Below are 12,841 nucleotides of genomic sequence, written 5' to 3' on the forward strand. Positions count from 1 at the left end.
GATTAAAATATTTCTGACCCACAAAAGTAACCAAATGCCCATATTTCTTCATTTAGCATAATTAATACCTTGTATTTCCATTGACTTTGATAAACTGAGTTTTTTCCCCTCTTTCTTTATTATTTTGTTCCCTGTAGCTTTCAGTAATGATTGCAGGAGATCTGTAGCTAAAATGTTTTACAGACTCTGAAGAATAACATGTTTTGAGAAAGCTAAGATCAAAAGTCTCAGTTAGGTCACAGCCTAGCAGGAAGCTTATAACCACATTAAAATGGGAAAGTTATTTCATTTTTAGTATACTGTATTTTCAGTAGCCAGTGTAGTAAGCTAAAGGCAAAAAGAAACATACTGAATTTCTGACCAAGGAAATCCTCTTGCTCTTATGAATCTGTAATTGGGGAAGATACGTGCAATAAGTAAAAGTGTTCTTTAAACTAAATGTGCTTTAACGTATATCCTTCCTGAGAAGAACAGACTAAAATAGCATCTAGAGGAACTGATGAAACTTTTTTTTTCTTTTTGTCATGGATGTTCGCTGTGAATTATTATTGTCACCATTTAAAATCACTATTTAAAAAGTAGTTGTGGAGTGAATGCCTGGGTCTCCGTGTATTAGCTCAGAGGATCAGCATAAAAGATTTCTGACTAATAGTGAACCTGAGAGTATCCACTCAGGACTCGAATGTCAGCTGATGTCTTTATTTAAAAAATAATAACTGAAAACAATGGCAAAGCAAGCCATCTGGAGGCTGACGTTTGCTGTGGGCAATGATATTTGTAGCTGCTGCTCTTTCTTTTCTGGATTTGTTGCAAGGTAGAGAGTGCAGCCCGTTTCCCTGGCCGCTGATGCCGTGTGCCGCTGCACGCCGCTTGTAAACAAAGTCACTGGGCAGAGATTAACAGCACTGATTTGTTGTGATGAATGGAACTCGGTTAGGTTGCTCTTGTAAGGCAAGAAATATATTTTATGCCATAACCAAATTTGATTCCTTTTTACCAATAAATTTTGAATTGCATTTAACAGCCAGATAAATGCAGAGCTTATTTTATTGCAGTTATGATTCTAGATATCTGTATTACATGTATTTCTATTGAACTTTACATTAAGCACAGTAGATCTTCTCTGTCAACAAATAAATTAAACTTGGACCAAGTAGTATTTTCTTGTACATGTCATGGATCTGTTTTGCAACATGTTTTTATTTTCCAGTGACAGCAGTCATCAAAATACAATACCTAGGAGGCTTATGTATCCTGAAGTACTCCTTAAATGAAGAAGTCCTGAACTGTTACCCTTGGCAGAGCTCTTGCATTACTACAGGGGAATCATCTTTGCTATAACTATTGCAGGGGGAAAAGAAAAAAAAAAATACGCAGCCAGTTTTACTGGTATGCACAGAATGAGAGAGAGTTGTGCAGTAGGATGGACAAGGGGCCAGAAATGTTAGCAGATTTAATCCCCAAAGTATTGGGGTTCAACACTCCCTTTTTTAAACATCAGAAGTATTTTATACATATAAATTCATATAAATTATATTCCTCATATAACTGAAGTATTAGCATTTAGGAAGAAAATGGAAATAGAAAAACAATACAATGTTTGACCAGTTTGTTATTTTTACTCTGAATACATCGTCTCTTTTTGAACTAGCTGATACTTGCTCACCTGCCTGGATTTCCTTAATTCGGGAGTTCTCATCGTTTTTCACATCTCGGATCCCTCCACCTTACAGAGACCTCTTATCCTTGTAAGCCTGTGGGTATGCTGGCGCCTGTCCCTGCCTCTGCTGGGGTTGAGACCCCCTGCTCGGTAAATAGCAGTGGTAGCGCTGTAGCGCGGTGGGTTATGCATTTTGTGTATGTGGTGCTTGCTAGACGGGGTGCTGTGCTATGGATAGGATCACCTTGTGATTAAACAAGGATATCAATTACCTGCCCTAGCTTTAATGTATGCACAGCTTCTCTTGCTATCAGAATTCAGCATATTTTACTCTTTTTGTGTGTTTTGCATTTGAAACCACAATTTTATCCTAAAAATGAGTTATAAAAACACTAGCAGTCAGGAAAGGTGGTGGTGTTAGATTCTAGGTGCTGCGCAGACTGGCATTACAGCTATAAAGCAAATTTACAGTAGGGAGGAGTTGGATTCAGCAGTACCAAAGCTGTTCTTACTAGACTGCACCTGCAGGATTGGCATCTCCTCCACCTTCATGAAAACTAAAATAACGCAAACTCTTCATGTTACGTAAAATGCAAACGTGGCTTCACATTTCTTATATGGCTTGTTGACCGACTCTGAATTTGCTGTGAAATGTTCGATAAAGGGAGGGGATTGTGGAAGGCTTGAGTCTGGTAGAAACAAGTGTGTGCTGACACTTATAAGCTAGGACTACAAGTACAAGCAAGTTGCTTTTCAAAATCAGAGGAAGCCCCGTTGGAATCTAAATTTTGTCTGAAAATGGTGCTTCTTTGATGCTCTGAATGTCCATCATCTCTGTCTTAGTGACTGCAAATATGACTTGATTGTGTATGTTTTGGGAAGAGTTGGGTATTTGGGATTTGTCAGTATTTGTCATTACTGATTGCTAATTCTGAAAGTGGCAAAAAATAGAAACAGGGAAAGAAATATAAATGTCAGGGGATTCCTTACCTTCACCTGTGTTTGCAGCAATGCTCTCTTAAAAATAACAGCAATGTGTATGATATTTATGATCTTTAGCAGTCCAGCGAGGCTGCTGTGAGGCTGAGCACTACGTGTTACCATTTTTCCCCCCTTCTGTGTGACTGTGTTTTTGCACATGCTGGGTACAGTCATTCTCAACATGTGCGTCAAATCCAGGAAATATCAGAGCTACCGTGCATGTGCGGATGAGCTACTGCACATCGTGCGGGGTCTGTCAGCACGCTGCTCCTGGCCGGCGGAGGAGGAGGCAGCAGAAAGCAAGTTTTGCACAACCTGCTTTTTAGACCAAAGCAAGGGGCGGCCCATCGTCTGGCTGAAATGTTGGGGGTCGCTGTCGCCCCTGCTGTGCAGGACGGACCCAGGAGAGGCAGCGGCGGAGAGCGGGCGGCTGCTGCCACCAACGCAAATCTTTCAGCCCAAAGCTTTGCTGCTTTGGGGCCTCTCGGGAGCCTGCCGTCAGACACGCTGCCCTGAGGGGCTGCAAGGAGCCCTACAGCTGTACGATTAGCACTTTCTTTTTCTACGGCAACTTCAATATATATGCTGCATTGAAAGAGAAGAAAAATTAGGCTCAGATCTTGTGGATGTTTTAATAAGCGTCTAACTTTAAGTGCAAGTGGTTTTAAGTCTGTGAAGCTACTCCTATGCTTAATAATAAACATCTGTGTAGTTTTTCATATGCTAAGATTTCAGACAAGCCAATGTCTGAAGAGCTCATGGCTCAGCGTAGATGATTTAAAGCTCAGGTCGGTATTTATGCACAGAACACTTGGGGAAGCAAAAATAGAAAACATCCAAGGAAACAGTGTGTTTTAGGGATGACATTAAGTTCTAATTATGAGTAGGATACGTGTCTGTAACTTGCATATTATATAGAAATGTTTAAAAAAATCAGTTCAGACTTGGCAAATCCAATATTTAAGTGTATTTTGTGCTAATTCTTCTAAAAGAAGCCTACATTCCAGCATGTCTTCGTTCAGTAATTTAATTGGGATGTAGGTCTTTGAGCTAGTGGCTGATTAGAAAACATGACCTGCTTGAGAGATCAAGAAGGTAAATTGATAAATGTTGTAGCAAAGGTTAGTAATGTGTGAGAGAGTAGAAGCTGCTCCAGGCTTTGAATCACTGATCAAGGTCAGCTGCAGTTCATTAAAATCTTTAGAGATTTAGATTCGTTGTAAATATACCTGCATACCATAGCTTATCTTGTAAATCCTACATATTGGTTGTTTAGTAATATTGCATATTATTGCAACAGTTTTATGGTAGTAAATTTACACCAAGGTACAAAACCAAAGTCCTGTAAAATACTTGAATTAGAAAAACAGGCCGGAATGGACGGACCCGGGTGATGAGAGTGGCTGTAGCACAGCCAGCACCCTGACCGGCACGTCCCGTGTCCCTCCGTCTTCACGCCAGAGCGCTGTCCCCATACTTCTTGCGGCTTTGATGATTAGAAATCTTCTAAGGTACACCTGGTTTTGTGCTGATGCTGTCCTTTAACTTAAATAGTTTTTCCTTCCCTGGCGCTTATGTCCCTGGAGTGTTTGTGGAGAGTGGTCATACACGTCCTGGCTTACAGCTGAAACGGGAAAAAGCCCTGCTGCTTTCCCTCCCTTATCTGAGCCAGGGTTTCTGTTCCCCTCGTCAGACGGCTTTGTATCTCTTTCAAGTTTTCAGCTTGAACACGGGTATTGGTACGCATGTTTGAGATGACATCTCGCCGCTGTGCTGAACAACATAATATTTCTGTTTTCTGTGATACGTGCTGGAGCACGGCCATGCCAGGCAGCTAGCCCGTCACCGTCCTGCAGCCGAAAGACCTCGGGTTTTTCCCCCAGCCCTTCTAGCTGACAGGCACTCAGACTTCTGCATTCCTGACCTTGTACTTTCTGCTAATACATCTTTTGCCTCTGTTGGGTATAGTCCTCGGAACTGCCCTCTCTTCTGAACAGTCCATCCTCGTTATTGCCATCGTTGTCCAGGTTTGTTCCTTCTCTTTCCTTAAAGGCTCTGGAAGCATGTTTGAAGGCCATATAAAGGGCTTGTTCTTAGCCGTGTTCAGCCAGCATGGTCCGTTGGTCCTCTCCAGTTCATCCTGATTTTGCTAGAGCTTGTTTGGATGGTGTCACCCGTTTGGTGTCACTCTCCCTATCTCTGCCTACGTCACCAGTGCCAGGTCCTGATTTTATTCCAGCTACTCATTTATCTTCTGAAGAACGCACGTCTGCTGCTTTCATGTTTCTGGTAGGCATTTCAGCTAACGCTGCTGCTTCTCATTTGCGGTGCAGTGTTGGCCGTGCGCTGGTCTGATGAACTTCCAGCAATCTGCGGTTTCACAGCAGCTGAGGCACACCTCGCCCTGCACCTCTGTCTTGATTGAACCATCAGCGCTGGAAGAGCTGCTGGGGCAGAATCCACTTGCTTGTTGCTGCAGCGTTTGGGCAATTCGTTGCCCGTTTCCCAAGCCGCAGTTATTTCTCAGTTGTGGCACTTGTCCTGAGGCAATTCGACCTGTTTTGCAGGGCGGCAAAGGCTGTCGGGGAGGCTCTGTCCGTCGTGCCCCATCGTGCAATGCTGTTCAAACGTCAGCTTTCCGCTTGTCCCACAGGCTAACTTCATGAAACCAAACGTAACACGGTTTTATGTGCACTGGCTAATGTGCGCTTTAAGTGGTTATATTGTTAAGTAAAATGCATTTGCAGGTGTTCTGGTAAAAGCAGAGAAATGTTCTTTAAAACTTGACCAAATACTTTTCCTTTAGGTTATTCCTGACTCAAATCTGTTGCCATGAGGTTAAATTGATGTTAAATCTACTAAAAAAAGTGCCTAACAGAAATACTTTTAAAGTACTTCTCTTGAAGCATAACTGTGAATCACGTTGAGCTTAATGGTTTTAAAAAATCTAGAACAAAAGAGTTTTTTCCCTACAACAGCTGTGCAGTTTTATTAAAAATTTAAAGAAATCTTATGTGTCTAATCCTTTGAGCGGATGTGTAATTACTTGGCTTGGGCTCTTACACATGGATAACCTAGCTGTACTGTGAGACAAGATTCTTATGTTTAATTTAAAGAATCATGGGTGTGCTTTGGAGATTATCAACACCAAGCCTCATAAAGCAACACAAAACCAGAACAACTATTATACATTATCATTTGTTATACAGATGTTACAAACCATCTGAGTAGCAGATAGTGTAGTTTGCAACAGTATTAGCAAATGATGGTGGGATATGTAGAATAAAAAATGGAAAACTGTCTTTCTGAAGATGTTTTCACTTCCCAAATTTTAGATTTTTTTCCCCCTGTGTTTGGGTGTTTGCATTTAATATGTGTTCCCTTTAGGTGAACCTGTTGCTTTAATAATCAGTTATTCAAACTGCGCTATCGCTTTTTATCTGCAACAAGCACCTTTTTCAACTTCATCGTGGCCATTTGATATGAAGCCCAATTCAGCAACGTTCTAGAGCTTGAACAAGCTGTTATCTGAACTGTGCTATAAATGCACAGTTGCATTAAAGGGGGTTTTGTATCTGACATAATGTTACTGCCACAGGTTAGATGCTTTAAAAATTAATGTATTTTAAAGGTCCAAGAATATGATCGTACAAAAACAGTTAAAAACCAGTTCATTTTGCTTTAGGTAATTTTATCAGGATATGTATGTTAGATACTTTTATCAGAATATGTATGATTCATTATTTAAATTTTTGAAGAACTAACCCACATCTGAAATGAATTATAATCTCTTTCAATCAAGTTTGAGGTATCAGTCAAAATCACCCCTAATGTGAGCAGGTACAACTCCATTGAAGTCAAGTCTGCTTACAATCAAGCTGATTTTAGCCAAGGGACATTGTTTCCTTATTTTCTTTTTTCCTTCCCTCTCCTCCCCACCCCCCCCTTAGTAATCTTCTTCACGTTAGTTGCATTTTTTTATGTTACATTTGGTTGTAGTCACTTTGGTAGGACAAACACATATCGTACAATTTTCTTCCATAGAAATCATGTGTGCACATTATTTTCAAAATCTGTATTACAAAGTCTTTTATCCTTTTATTAGTTTAGTACTTAAGCCCTAGACCTAAGAAAGAAGCCTATCAGTGAAAATCAATTGAAATGCAGTTAGATACAGATCTGATGTACTGTGCAAGGAGGCTTAGACACAGCACAATAAAATCAATTAAAGCCTTTCCAGCCCCATACAGTTTTACCCATCCAATCACTTTTCACACATTCCCTCCATTAGTTTTGCAAGAGTTTTTTTTTAATATGAATTATGATGAATGAGACCCTTGTTATGAATATATAGATGGGTCATTACCCTATGAAAACCAGACTATACTGGTGCTTAGTGATTAAGGCTTTCTGCTGCAACTGTCAATAAAGTTCAAATTCATCCGCCTCAATCTATGATAGGGAAGCTGTAGCCATTGTTGTCTAATTCACTTAACAATGTTATAATTGTGATTTGTTTTTGTTCGTCGTAATAATTTACATAAACCCTTTTGTATTTGTTAATAATTTGGATTAGTCATCAAGCTTAAGGAATGTAATAGATCAAATAAACAAAAGGGAAATAATAATATAAAATAATGCACCAGGCCTACCCAGACAGATGTGAAGAGCAGATTAAATACTAGTTGCATATGATGCCAAAAAATGAAATATTTTGGATTGAGAACTTAAATACATACAAAGTGCAGGTTAGATCATGGGACAGAGTGTAACCCCTTACTCTCAAAACTCTTTTTTCTTTATGGGAGTGGATGGCTTAGTTGAATTTGAATTTAAACCTTAAATATTAGCCAAGCCAGGGACAAGTGGACAGACAGCTCTGGTATATGAATGTTTATGCAAATGAAGATGCAATAAAACAAGGCTCCTTGAAAAATCTGCCCTAGTAAATTAGCGGAAAATGCACCGCCATAAACAGCTGTTGCATTTTAATCAAGCATCTGTAGAGTATGTTTTGCTTTGTGTTACAAACAAAACAAAACAAAAAACACCCAGATTGCAGCAACCTCATTTTATATTAAGAAATTAACCCATTCTGCACTGCTAAAAAAGAGTAATTCCCAGGTCACAGCTTTAATGCACCAAGGGGGTAGAAGTATGTTTAACTCGCTGACTTTCAGGTTACCCTGTTTAATTTCAAAAGCAATGTTTCTGAATGGAAGAATGATTAGCAAATTCTACTTCTCTGTAATTCTCAGGAGGTTTTTGCTCATGCAGTCTCATAGTTTGAAGCACATTTTATAATGAAATTGATCCAAATAGGTTTGAAGAGTGTTTCTTCTGGACTCCTAGCTTTGCACAAATTAGAATTAATCTTGCAAAATAGTTCAGCTGTCAGGTCTTGTTAGAAAACGTCCTTTATATTAATGTGATACGAAATCATACATCTTGGTTTTCAAAGAGTTAATAAACACCCCGAGCTGTGCTGATCTTGTAGCTTTACTGAGCCTTAATCTGTAAGCTTGATTACCTCCTAACCCTCAGTCGCCTGCCTCCCTCCTAACACAGCGGGAGTTTTACGGCAGCATTAGTGGCATTTTGCCCAGCTTTGGCTTTAGGGAAATCATTCAGTGAGAAAGAAAAGCAGAAGGACTGGATCTGTCTACTGCTGCGAGGTCATTAACACAGCAGCATGGCCGGGCAGTGCTGGAGGAGCTCGGCGGTGGCCGTCCCCTCCGCTACCGTACCCGTTACCTTCCACCGTGCTGCTAATGGGGTTTAGCCGCGCTGCTGCGGATGCCACAGTGGCTTCCCCAAAATGACTTGCAGTGCTCGCTCCAGAAGAGCGTTATTTTCTTTAAATCGTATGCACAGCATATGGGCATCGGTGTGTATGTCTTGGTCCTTCTAAGAGCAATAGTACTACAGATTTATGTGCTCCGGGCTCTTTGTGCACACGGAGGCAGACAGGAATATTTAGTGGAGTTTGCTCTCACTCCAGGAAAAACTCACAAATGGGAATAATTCTTACCTGTCGTACAAGCTGGATGTTCTTTATTTATAACGCTAGCTAAAACGAATGGCCGCGTTCTGCCTACCTTACTTGTAAGGAGTAATTCTCGATCCACAAGTAGCGGGGAGGAGTCGTTTTAACTGTCCTGTTACAGTGGTGCAGTTCAGTAGGGCTGGTCGAGGGCTCTGCTGATGCTCAGCAAGAGCGGTCAGAGTTTGGCTGGTTTAATTCATGTAAGGTCCCATTACCGTTTAAAGTAGTGATGGTCTTCTGGCCGACTCTTAGCACGTTTTTGTGTTAACATTCACAAAACCAATTTGCTTCTGTCCCCTGTATTATCATTGTCTGCTTCTGGAAAACAGCCTTGGCACTTCGTACTGTTAATGTTTTCTGTTTCAGAAGGAATGGTGCAGTTAGGCATCATGCCAAAACTTAACCAGGAGTTTGTTGCCAAGTTGTTTGGCAGGAGAAGACCCTCTTTGTAGCATGACGTTGTAGACGTGGTAGATCTGGCTTTGAACGACCATCGTTACACTGAGGGTGACCTCTGGCCAGGGAGCAGGACAGCGCGGGTGGTGAAGAGGCGGAGGTCAGGTCTGGACCCCAGCACGGCTCCGATGAAAGACGGTGGTCTGTGCTGTGAGGTGCAAATGGGAGGTTTTCATACCTGACTCAAATTGTACCTAGTTGCTAGAATGCGAGAACTAAAATCTGTCAAGGGTTTTGTATTTTCAGCAACTAATTTTGTCAACAAGTATAGACCCCATCCTAATTAAAATTTATTGCATTCACTTTTAGCCTAGGTATGTGTTAAATTAAAAAAAAAAACCCAAACCCAAACAACTCTTGGCCGAGATCTGTTCTGAGGCAAAGCCGTGTGTCTCTTATTCCTCTCTTCTATCTGCAAAGCAGAAGCAGAGTGGTAACGTGTATCTTCCACTTGGTATTTTATGCGTTTTTCTGGTGGCTGGTTAGAAATGGCTTCTGACTCGCCAGTGTGCACCAGTTCAGCTGAAGGTCTTCTGGCAACATATTGGCTTACAAAACAAAAGCACATTATGTAACCTCTAACTTGCATTTTTGAAGTGAAGCTGTTCAGGTTGGTAATCTGTTGTTAGGAGGGTCTGGTAGCAAGACTTAGCTGTTTGGGATCTTCGGTCAGCTTGAAGGCAGCAGTGGCCACCTTGGTAGTGAGAGAAAGCACATTTGGTTCTCCTCATTCATCTGTAACTTGTCCGTGTCATTGGTGTGAACGTGTCCCAACATGCTTTGTTCTTCAGTAGAAATTCAGACTTAAACCCCTCGGGTATTCCCTGGTGCTGTTTGATTCAGGAGGGACTTCACAACTAGCTGGTTCAAGGACACATCTCATCATCTTCACCTCTCTGGTGACAGAGCGTCTTGCCTGTGGGCTTCAGCTAGCTTGTTTGCCATGTTTATTTAATAAAAGCTCAGCCTTTGCTGCTGTTTTGAAACAGTAGGCATGTGTTTATCCTCATTTTCAGCATGCTGTCAGCAAGTATTTCCTTAAAAAATATCCTTATTGTAATGTTCTCTCCTCTATTGTTGACTGTAGCACCTCTTGTTAAGCAGTGAGGTTAAGAGCAGTGTCCAAAAGGTGTTAAGGGTGTAATCCTGCAAATATATTAATACATATTTCTTCTCAAAATGTCATCTTTGTCTAATAATACTTTACAGAAAGTCTTGATGTTACCCAGCGCTCCCCACTGCTGAACCCACCCCTGTATTGTGCTGCTCCTGCTCGTTTGGATGAGGCTAATCAAATCTGCTTTATTATTCTTGAACTTGAAGGAATTTTTCTCCTCTCGCCTTGCAGTGCAAGAGCAGCAAAGTGCCCATGTCTGGGGAGAGGGTGAGGATGGAGAACTTTTCTACTTGACGTAGAAACAAATACCCTCGTTATCTTCACAACTTTCTTGATGTGTACAAGGTGGATGACACCACCTCCTTTAGATCCTCGGAAAATAATAGAACGTGTTTAAATTAAGCATTGAAGCTGAAGATTCTTGCTTTCTGTTCCACTTTTAACCTCTTTGCTGGATTTAAATATATACCGATATTCCAGGGTATCCCAGGTCGGTGTGAAGACTGCAACTCAAAGGTGAGGGTTATACTACTGTTCATAGCAGAAATTGTATTTACAGGGTATGGATAATATGGATATATGCAGACACACACTAACCTGTCACAGGGCATACCACATACTTCCCACCTTGTCTTTGTACAAATAAATTTTGGTAGATGGGCTCAGTGTTCCTATACATATTTCCTTAACAACCCACCAAGATGCACAGAAGTGAGATTTTTAGTGTCTCGGGTGTACCAGTTACCACCAATATAATATAAGGCCTATGGGAAATAGAAAAATTGTATTTTCTTTACTGTCCTTCCAAGGAATAGACATAAAATGCACTGAGTAGGGAGAGGCGTTGCTTTAAAGTTTGAACTTCCAGCTACACTGATAGCTAGGAATAAATAGGGAATGTTTGCATATAAATTGCATTTGAGTTTAAAATCTTTTGCTTTTGATATCAGCCTGCAGTTTTGCACTATTATAAAATGCTTGCCAGCATTTAATATCCTCTGTCTTTTCTGTGACCATGCCGTGACCTTTCAAAATAAAAGTTGCAGATCGGAAGTAACTGGCTGAGAATTAGTGGTTGGTATATTCCAGTTTACATAGAAATGTCCTCAGTTAAAATATGGTTCATTCATCGGTCAAACAGTCTTTACTTCCTTTAATTGAATTAAGATGGGCAAATGAGAGATGTGTGCAAGACAGAAAAAAATTCTTTTGCAAATCACTGTTATCCTTTCGATAGTGTAAAACGAATCAATTAGAAGCATGTCAAAGCATCTTTTACACATGCACAACTTTGAAGCAGAGAATATTTCATAAAAGTGGAAATTTAAATTGGAAATAGGAGAATGTAAATTAGATTTTACAATTACGCATAATCTAATTTTTCTTTTTGAGAAAGATAGATGACTATTATTTGATCATATTTTATAGGCTGTTACATCTACTATAATCATTTTTATAACTTGTTCCTTTTAAAAACATGTTCATGTACCTTTTGTCTCATTGAATTGTAGCAGCAGCAACAACAACAAAAAAAAAGATTTTAGCTGTACACCATTAAAATGAAAGATTCGGCAGGTTGGTTGAGAGAACCAGCTAAGCACCGGGCCCGGAATATAGCTGATAAAGCAGGACTTTCAGAAGTGCTTACATATTGATATTATTCTTTTCTGCATTTCCTGGTCGGTCGGTTGTCAGGAATCCCCTCTTTTCTGAGGTGTGGTTTTGGTTTTTGTGCTGTTCCTGGAGTTGGCCTTTGCAGCGGTATTTCGTACAGTCTCTTAACAAGTTGTTTTAGACAATTAGATGAACAGAATAGACCGTTTCAACTCAGAAGTGCTTAAAGCTGTCTGAAATTTTTGCTCGGTGGTTTCCCCCTTGTTTTTTCTCTCTGTTTTCCTTTGACAGAGAACAACCAGGGGGTTGGCGATGCGAGGGGTCTGTTCCGGGGCAGCAGCGGGGCGTTGGGTGTGTAACAGCACCGCGCTTTGGCTCAGCTGCGATGGCTAATACAGGTTATCACCACGCTGCCCTAGTGTCCTCAGAGCTCCTACCGAAAGGAGTCGTGTGAACATTTAAACTCTGCGCAATTTTTAATGGGAAGTAATTCACATAAATTAATAGAAATACATGTGCGTTGCAATAGCTTCAGTAAAAGACACAAGCTTCCCACAGAAACCTCTGTTCAGTGTGTTTGAATTTATGTAAAATGTGATTGTATATTTTGAAAACTAACCATCCGGATTAAAATTGAATTTACAATAAAAAAAGCTTAGAAACAAATTAATTAAAAAACAAAACAAAGCATAGTTTAAAAAAAAAAAAGAGATGGGTGAGAGTTAGGGTCTGTCCTTTTGTCTTATTTTTATGCATTTCTATAGGGCTTTTTAAAAAGTTAATTTATTACGAAGTTTGCTTTGGTTAGCTTCTTGCGGGCTGTGTGGAGAACAAGAGTTTTCACAGTACCCCATAGACAGGGTCTTTCAAAGCCTGTATTTTCATCATGAGCCATGCTTTTTTACTTTGAAGGTTTTAGAAAGTATACCATTTTGCTTGATCTATGGTGCAGCATATTTTCATGCTT

At 40.3% G+C, this 12,841-nt stretch overlaps 1 protein-coding gene across 13 annotated transcripts in view; it reads left to right on the forward strand.

The window, feature by feature from the left end:
* Nucleotides 1–12,841, forward strand: part of BCAS3 (BCAS3 microtubule associated cell migration factor) — a 373,812-nt gene that overhangs the window by 217,406 nt on the left and 143,565 nt on the right. The window contains exon 24 of one of the 13 annotated variants that reach the window (XM_075168430.1): nt 1–10,485. This exon is cut by the window's left edge and continues 9,680 nt beyond it. The exons of the other annotated variants lie outside the window; for them this stretch is intronic. The gene's annotated coding sequence lies outside the window, so the exon portion shown is untranslated. Of the gene's footprint in view, nt 10,486–12,841 lie in introns of those variants that run through there. 13 annotated transcript variants of the gene reach the window in all.

Source organism: Calonectris borealis, chromosome 19 (assembly GCF_964195595.1).
Source record: "Calonectris borealis chromosome 19, bCalBor7.hap1.2, whole genome shotgun sequence".
NCBI lineage: Eukaryota > Metazoa > Chordata > Aves > Procellariiformes > Procellariidae > Calonectris > Calonectris borealis.